The following is a 9,251-nucleotide window of genomic DNA, read 5'->3' as shown; positions in this document are numbered from 1 at the left end:
ACATCCAATGCCATCAGAAAATGGGGTGTTGAAATGAACAAAAACTTTTTCAAAGAAGAAATCTGAATGGCTAAAAGGCACATGAAAAAATGCTCTTTATCACTAATCAGCAGAGTGGTGCAGATCAAAACAACGAGATGATATCTCATACCACAGAGACTGGTACACATCCAAAAGAATAAAAGCAAACAGTGCTGGCATGGATGTGGCAAGAAAGTAACTCTCCTTCACTGTTGGTGGGAATGCCAACTGGTCAAGCCTTTTTGTAAAACAATATGGACATTTCTCAAAAAAAAATAGAAATTGAGCTCCCATTTGACTCAGCAATACCACTTCTGGAGTATATTCCAGAGATGCAAAAAAGTATAGTAGAAATGACATCTGCACTTTTATGTTTATTGCAGCACTATTTACAATTGCCAGAATTTGGATAAAAACCAAGTGCCCGAGAACATATGACTAGTTAAAGAAACTTTGCTATATCTACATGATGGAATACTATGCAGCTATTAGAAAAGATGAAATCATGAAATTTACATATAAGTGGATCATCAAGGAGAGTATCATGCTAAGTGAAATGAGTCAGAAAGAGAGGGACAGACATAGAATGACTGCACCCAATTGTGGAATATTAAGTAACATAATAGGAGACTAACACCTAAAGATAGTAGAGATAAGGATCAGGAGGATCACTCCATGGCTTGGGAGTTGGTCTCACGTGTTTGGGGAGAAGGCAGCTGGGATAGAGAAGGACCACTAAATAAATGATGATTGGAGGGCTCACTTGGGATGCTAGATGTGTGCTTAAGTAGACTATGGGCCAAAAATGATGGCTGCTTAGTATCTGTATTGCAAACTATAACACCCAAAAGGAGAGAGAGAGAGTAAGAGGGAATGTGCCCGCAGAAGTTGGAAAGGGGTTAAGGTGGTGGGAGAGATACTGGGAACATTGGTGGTGGAGAATGGGAACTGGTGGAGGGATGGGTACTTGAACATTGTATGACTAAAACTTTATTACAACAGTTTGTAAATCTGTAACTGTATCTCACGGTGATTTATTAAAATAAAATAAAAATCTTAAGCTGAGCAATAAGCTAAAGGTAACACCTGAAGACCAGGTGTCACCCCCCCTACTCCCCATAGAGTGTATATTAATTTTCCTTTTTTCAGTTTGAGTGAAATTTAATATTTTGTGATATATTTAAGAGATACCTTTGTAACATTTTAGTGACATACATTTCTTAATTTCCCTCCTTTTTTCCTCATAGAGTTTTTCCCAAACCCATCTCCTGGCAATTATACTTTACGTTTATGAAATCAACTTTTAAAAGTTTATATATGTTTGTTTACTCATAGTATCCCAAGATATCTGTGTCTAGCTTATTTGTTACAAATGGTAGAATTTTTCTTTACTTTTTAATTTAGATTTTTATGTTTCTTTTTGTTTTGTTTTTGTGCCATACCTGGTCTTCAGGGATTAATCCTGACTCTGTGCTCAGGTATCACTCCTGGACATGCACAAGAGACCGTATAAGGTGCTGGAGATTGAACCTGGGTCAGTCATGTGTAAGGCAAATTACTTAACTGCTGTACAATCTTTCTAGCTCTCTTCTTCATTTTAAAGACCAAATAATGGTTCAACATATATTTATTTATGAAAATTAATATGTTTATTTAGTTTTTGGGCTATACCCAGCGGTGTTCAGGGATTACTCCTGGCTCTGTGCTCAGGAATTACTCCTGGACGTGCCTGGGGGACCATATGGGATGCTGAGGATCAACCCAAGTTGGCCGCGATGAAAGCAAGTGCCCAACTTGCTGTACTATCTCTTTGATCCCGATAAAAATTAATTTTAAAGAAGTCAATTTATATATTCACTTACTGTTAATAGTGCTGCAATGAGCATGGAAATACAGATATTTCTTTGGAAATACCTAGAAGTGGGGTCGCTACATCATATGGTAGCCATGTTTAGTTAGGTTAGCTTCCTAACCTTCGTAAAATAATGACTATATTTTTGAATCTTTCACATCTCTGTTGAAATTCTCACTTTTTTCATACATCATTCTCCTGACTTAGTAGAGTATATTTAATGAGAGCTATTTTGAATTTTCAGTCAAATAAATGATTTATCCTCATTTCATTAGCGTCTGGGTATATTTTGTTTATTTATTTGAGAAATTATATTATTTCCTCCCCCCCCCCCCTGGATTTTTTTGTATTGGTATTTTCCCGTTAAAGAAAACCAGCCATTTCTGTCAGTCTTCTAGACTTGCTTCATACAGGAAGAGACTCTCACCAATCATCTCAGTCGGAGATTCTAGAGGTCTCTTAAATACTGATGGTAGCCCGAACTACCATTTTGGTTCTTAGTGACCTGCAAGTGTTCAGACTATGTAGGTTCTGATCACTGCTTCAATGCAGGTGAGACAGCTAGCAATTGACCCCCCAGACAGAAGCCAGTACATTCTGGAGCCCTTCAAAGTCTGGCTTGCTAGTTGTGCGATCCAATGCTTTCCTTTTATAGGGAGAAAGAAGCTAGGAATCAGGAGTTTCTGTCAACTCACATGGCCCTGTGGCTTAGGTAGGAATTATGAGAAGAGGATCCCAAGTTTTATTGCTGGCACATATATTGGCTGATTTTGTGCATTCCTAGAGTATGCTTTCAACTAGTGTCAGGGTTTCTCATAAAAAGAAACGTGTCCATGTACTATTGTTGTAGAAGTGAGTCTGTTGGTGGAGGAAAAGTCCATGTTTCCTATTTTAATTAGGGCTGGTGTCACCCCTGAAAATTCTTCTGAAATTTAAAGCAGGAGAGATAGTACAGTAAGGTTCTAGTTTTTGCCTTGCATGCATCTCACCCTGGATTGATTCCCTGAGCATCACCAGGAGTAGCCCCTGAGCAGTGCCAAGTGAAGTCAAAAGAAAAAATGTTTGTTGATGATGCCATTCATACTGCTAATTCATTAATGTTGTTTGAATGACAATTTTTTTGTTTCAATTTGTTTGTTTCTACTTTGCTTATGATAGTATTTATCAAATCAAATTTATCAACATTTTCTTGCATTGGTGTTTTGACTGATAGTTTGTAAACCTTTCCCTACCCTTAGGTTATAGAATTCAAAAAGATTTATTCTAATACTTTTATGGTTTCTTTCATTTTTTACTTTCAGATATATGGTTCATTTCCAGTCCATTGTTGTATAAAGTATGAGGTATGGATCTACTTTTATCTTTTTAAAAAAGAGGTTACCCAGTTGTCCCAGCAGCATTTATTAAAAAAGTTTATCTCTGAGCCACTGATAAGAGATATGACTTGGTCATATGTTAAATTTTTGTGATATACACAGGCATATTTCTGGGCATTTTGTGTTGCAAAACCATCTGTTCAGAAAAAAGTGCAACAAATATAAATGTTTTTCTGTCTGTTTTAATAACGGATAAGTTTAGCTTTCCTTATTATTTTTTCATTTTAGAGTAGAGTCTGTTCTGATCCACATAAATTCTTCATTAAAAAAAAATTCTATCTTTTTCCTCCCCGTGTCAATGAGATCCCAAGTTGCCACCCACGAAAAGCATCTCTGGCTCCTGATCAAGCTCCTTAATGGCCATGATCCCAGGGACTCAGAAACAAATCTCGAAACCCAGCAGCTTTTTAGCAGAATTGAGTCTGGACCGCACAATAGGTTACTGTCGCTGGGCCACCCCAGGAGGGAAAGGGTGCTGCCCCTTCACCTGCTTCCCCTTGGCGGCCTGGTGGCCACCATCTTCCAGAGGCCATTGGACAGTGAGGTTTGGGTCCGCAGTGAGGAGACACGCAGGGCCTCATGGGATAGGGGTGAAGCCAGTCTTTTCCTCCCCATCCCAACAAGACCCTGAGTTGCCGCCCAAGAACGGCCTCTCTGGCTCCTGATCAAGCTGCTTAATTGCCATGATCCCAGAGACTAAGAAACAAATCTCGAAACCCAACAGCTTTTGGCAGAAATGCGTGTGGGCCACGCAGTAGGTTACCAGCTGTGGGCCACCCCAGGTGGGAATAGGTTTTGTGCCTTGGCCTGCTCCCCTTTGGCGGCTTGGTGGCCGCCATCTGCCAGAGACCAATGGACAGTTAGGTTTGGGCCCGCAGTGATGAGACACACAGGGCCTCATGGGATGGGATGGGGGTGGAGCTGGCCTTTTCCTCCCCGTCCCAACAAGACCCTGAGTCGCCACCCATGAACAGCCTCTCTGGCTCCTGGTCAAGCTGCTTAATGGCCATGATCCCAGAGACTTAGAAATAGATCTAGGAACCTAGCAGGTTTTGGCAAGAAATCTCTCCAGATTTAATTGTTAAAATTTCGGAATTTCAAAATTGCACAGCCACTACTGCAACCGCGCAACATCATATATTATTCATGACCAGCAATAGAAAACAAATTGTCTACTGTTGCCTTTTCGGCAGATCTGAGTGTTGGGGTAAAATCCCAAATAATAATGTTGGGTGTGGTGTCAAAATGTTAAATGTGATCTAAGTATAGAGAGAGTGATTTGAAAATCATCTGCCCCACAGGTAGGGGGAGGGTTTAGGATGAGGGTATACTGGAGTTTTTGGTGGTGGAGAATGGGCACTGGTGAAGGTATGGGTGTTTCATTGTATGACCGAGACTTAAACCCGAAAGCTTTGTAACTGCTCTCATGGTGATTCAATAAATAAAATTATAAAAAATGGGGGAAAAAAAGTAAGCTGGAGTTCATGCAAAATTCAATCAGCCTAATCAGTGGCTGAATAAATAGCAGTACTCCTACATTAAAAAATTCCCTTCTTTGAAGGTCCTTTGATGGGGAACAGTTTTTCCCCAATGTTCCCAGACACATTGTACACCGGGTCCGGGCAGACATGGGGCAAAGGATGACGGGGGTGTGGTGAAACCATTCCAAGAGACAGCTGATGGCTGCTCACCTTATTGCCAAATACATATTTTATAGAGGGTCTCGGCTTAAGAGGATGGTCCAATCACATAAAGTTTGACATTACTGACCTCACCTTTCCAACTCTGCTTTGCCTGAGCCCAATCCCATTTAGGGCTAGATGCTGCAATTAGATGACAATTCTTGGAGGATGAGACTTAGCACCAGATAACTGGTGCTTGTAAAATGTGCCCAGACACTTCCTACTGGGTCCCTATGCAGGGCCAGGTCTTATCTGCTATGCAGGGACAGATCTCATCTGCTCTGACACCTGTTGTCATGCTCTACAGTCCTTTATTGTGCTCTTCTATGCAGTATTTTGGGGGTTAGTAAAACTGTATGCAAAGGCTTGAGGAGGGAGCATGAGAGCTTTATAAGAAATTCTGTTTTATTTTTCTGTGAAAATACTTTGATATTTTTGTATTATTTTTGTCTTTAAGATATGATGAAAGCATGAAATTTTTTCATGTGATTTCTATGTTTAAAATTATATAAATTTCACTTGTGTAAAATTTATGTATTTTTCTTGTTGATCTAATTTTTGATAATGTGAAAAAATTCTTTAGTGTACAACCACTACCTCACTCACTGCATTGCAGTTTTTTTAAGCAAAAACTTCCACTCACATCACAAATAGTATTGTTTTTATAGAAAATATTCTTTATTTATTTTTTGCTTTTTTGGTCATACCCAGGTATGCTCAGGGGTTAAACCTGGCTCTGTGCTCAGGAATTAATACTGGTGGTGCTTGGAGGACCATATGGGATGCCAGGAATTAAACCCTGGATGGCCACATGCAAGGAAAACGCCCTACCTGCTGTACTATCACTATCACTAGTGATATCACTATCTAGTGATATACTATCACTATCACTAGTACTGTACTGTACTATCACTCCAGTGCAGAGTCACAAATACGACCTGAGCACCACTAGGTTTGACCCCAAAGCCTAAAAATAGGGCTATAAGACTAATACTAAAGCTATTATAGTTTCTCAGAAATGCATTACTTTGTTAAAATGATTAATAATGGTTTTTTCTTATAATGGGATTAGCATTTTCTAGCAGGCCTTTTAATAGTAGAGGTTCTTTATATACTTTCAAACAGCTTTTATATCAGTGGCTTATTTACTTATGATTTAGGTATTAGTTCTGTAGGCCTCTGGTGAACAGTGCAAAAATGTATAATTCAGTCAATATTGCCCTATTCTTAGGCCTTTTTTGCAGCCCCTGTAAACTTGGTTAAACATGCTTACCCAGCCTTTATGACCGAGGTGCCTTTAACATGTGTTTTTAAATGAGAAAAGTAATTGCTTGAGCAACTTGCTGGACTGTGTTGAATCTGTATAGTGCTTTGCGAAGGATGGTCATTTTGATATTAATCTTACTGATCCATGAATAGGGGGTATATAGTTAAATCATAAATATGTCTTAGAGTTAAGGAGCACATACTCCCATATACAAGAAGTTTGACAGGTTGCAGCTAAAGTAAATAATAAACTGAAAAAGTCTACAATACATTGTGATAAAAATGACCAAAGGCGAAGATAGACAGAGAATACTGAAAGCAGTCAGATCAAAGAAGAAACAAATACAAAGGAACTCCCGTAAGATTCACAGCAGATCAAATGAGACTGTATAATCCAGAAGAGAACAGTTGGATATTGTACATACATACACACATACTCACTCAAAAATACAATGAAATAATTCCTCATCAAGAACACTCTTTTCATGAATATTCGCCCCTTGTCTGGCACAACATAAAATGACCGCACTCATTTGCAGGATATAAAATATAGTGTGATAATAATACCCAAAGACAGTAGAAATGAGGGCCAGGAGGACTGATACAGGGCAGGAAGCTTGTAGTTAGGATAGAGAAGGCACCACTATGACAATGATAGTTGGAAATGATCATTCTGGACAAGAACCGAGTGCTGAACTTGACCAGTGACATACACAAAAGGTTACTGAAAGGTTTTTCAGTAACAGAAGAGAGAGGAAAGAGAGAGGGAGAGAAAAGAGAGGCAAAGAAAGAAATTAGGGACATTGATAAAATATATAGTGCTGGCGTAACCGGTGTTAGAATATTGTATGACTGAAACCCAATTATGAGCAACTTTGTAGCTGCGTATCTCATGGTGATTCAATTAAAAAAATACTCTATCCGGTCAGCTAATCATTCAGATTTGAAAGAATTATACAAAGCTTCCTGGAAGAGCAACAGCTTAGAAAGTTCATACATAGTCTTGAATCCAGGTTTTTGAGAAGCATTAAAAGAGCTTCTTTAAAAGACAAGACCAGCTTCTCAAACTGATGGCAATAAATTCCTTCATTACTCAGTTGTTGTCTCACTGAATGTCAACAGCCTGAACTCAACAACAATTGAGTTCAGGCTGCTGCCAATGCATAGCATGGCAGGATGGATAAAAAAAACTAAACCCAACTTTTGCTGCTTATAATGAATATATCTTCAAACTGCAGAGAGATCGAGCTACTTTTCCCCTAGATGTTTCTTGTTTTTTTTTTTCCCTGGGTACTCTTTTGTTCCTGTTAAAAAGCTGTTAGGTTATTACAGTTAGGATGATCGTAGCATTTTATCACATTGCCAAATGCTCAGTAATAATTTTTGCCTCCATTAGGCAAATAGAATGAAGCTGTGTCTGCATTGGAAAGTGGGGTACTTGTCAGTTCAGAGTGGTTGAGCCAGAGCAACTCTGACATATTTTTTGTAATGAGATATATAATATATGTGCATATGTATATATATGCTATATATTTTATAGATATGTATATATTCTATACCACAATGGAAATCCCCACTACCCAGATAAATCATTTCTGTTTAGGCACTGCCTTCTCCTACTGTAATTATAAGCTCCACATTATATATAAAGCTGTGCTTTGCAGATTAAAATCCAAGAATCATGAGTGTCTTTATTAATTTTGCAGCGTGAGGCTGCAATAGGTGGCAGAACAAGATGGTGTTTTTAAACTTCTTATTCAAATATTTTATTTCAGCTTTAGTACACATAGATGCACAATATGCTAAGTGGCTCTTTCAAGCCAATAGTTAATTATCCAGTGACCCAATTATGAAAGGTTCATTCATGAGGAAATGGTAAGAATCTTTACCATTATGAGGGTTGGTTTGTTTTACAACTACCCATAGGTTTGTATATCCACATACTTCCTAGAGGTGCTAAAAATTTCATTGCACTTTTATTAGATTTTACTGAATAGAATGAAACTATAAAGAAATAAGATGTTTAAATATATTCTATATCTTAGACATCTAAATAACTTTAATGTTGAAAAATTTTACCCTGGGAGAAGATACATATTATATTGATGTTACATTGCTCAAACATTAAAAAAACATTTTCTGGAATTTTCTTGAGGCTAGTTTATGTGTCATGCAAGTGAGTGAACTGATGTACTGCTAATTTTTATCACACTTGAGCACAGTTTTCTATCCTTATAAGCAAAACTATAGTCACTTAAGGCAATTTTGTGTTTTAAACATAGTAAATATAAGTTGAAAGTAGTATATTATATTAGTTAGATGTCTCTATTTTCAACTAAATTCTGGAGCTTTTCATGTACATTAGTGAATGTTATGAGTTGTTGCCATTGGAAAAAACATGCCAGTTGAGAATATCAAAGTGTTCTGGGCAATAGGACAAAAACAGCAATCTAGCATGTCCTAATTTTAAGCAGAATGTTTTTATCTTTACTAATTTGTAACTATGTGCATGTTAGTGGTGCGTGTATGCAGAGGTTCCTGGAATCAATTAAGTTTATTTTATTTATTTTTTAAATTAAGTTTAGTTTAAAATACGGATATTCTTGCTGATACTATACATTTGTTTAATATATTTTTATTTTTTAAGTACTGGTGAAGGGAAAAGTGTTTGATTATTGTATGACCGAGACTTCATCTTGAAAGCTTTGTAACTTTTCCCACAGTGATTCAATAAATAAATATAACAAAAAATTATTTATTTATTTATTTGCTTTTTGGGTCACACCTGGTGATGCTCAGTGGTTACTCCTGGCTTTGCACCCAGGAATTACTCCTGGCGGTACTCAGGGGACCATATGGGATGCTGGGAATAGAACCTGGGTCAGCCATGTGTAAGGCAAATGCCCTATCTGCTGTGTTATCATTCCAGCCCCCATGTTTAATATATTTTTAATTATCACTAACAAGTAATTCTTCAACTTGGTCCCTGCCTAAGAGATTAAAACATAGAATGTAGAGGCCAGAGAGTTGGTACAGGGTTTATACACAGCTAGT

Source organism: Sorex fumeus, unplaced genomic scaffold (assembly GCF_029834395.1).
Source record: "Sorex fumeus unplaced genomic scaffold, SorFum_2.1 ptg000086l, whole genome shotgun sequence".
NCBI lineage: Eukaryota > Metazoa > Chordata > Mammalia > Eulipotyphla > Soricidae > Sorex > Sorex fumeus.
This window is presented reverse-complemented; position numbering follows the sequence as displayed.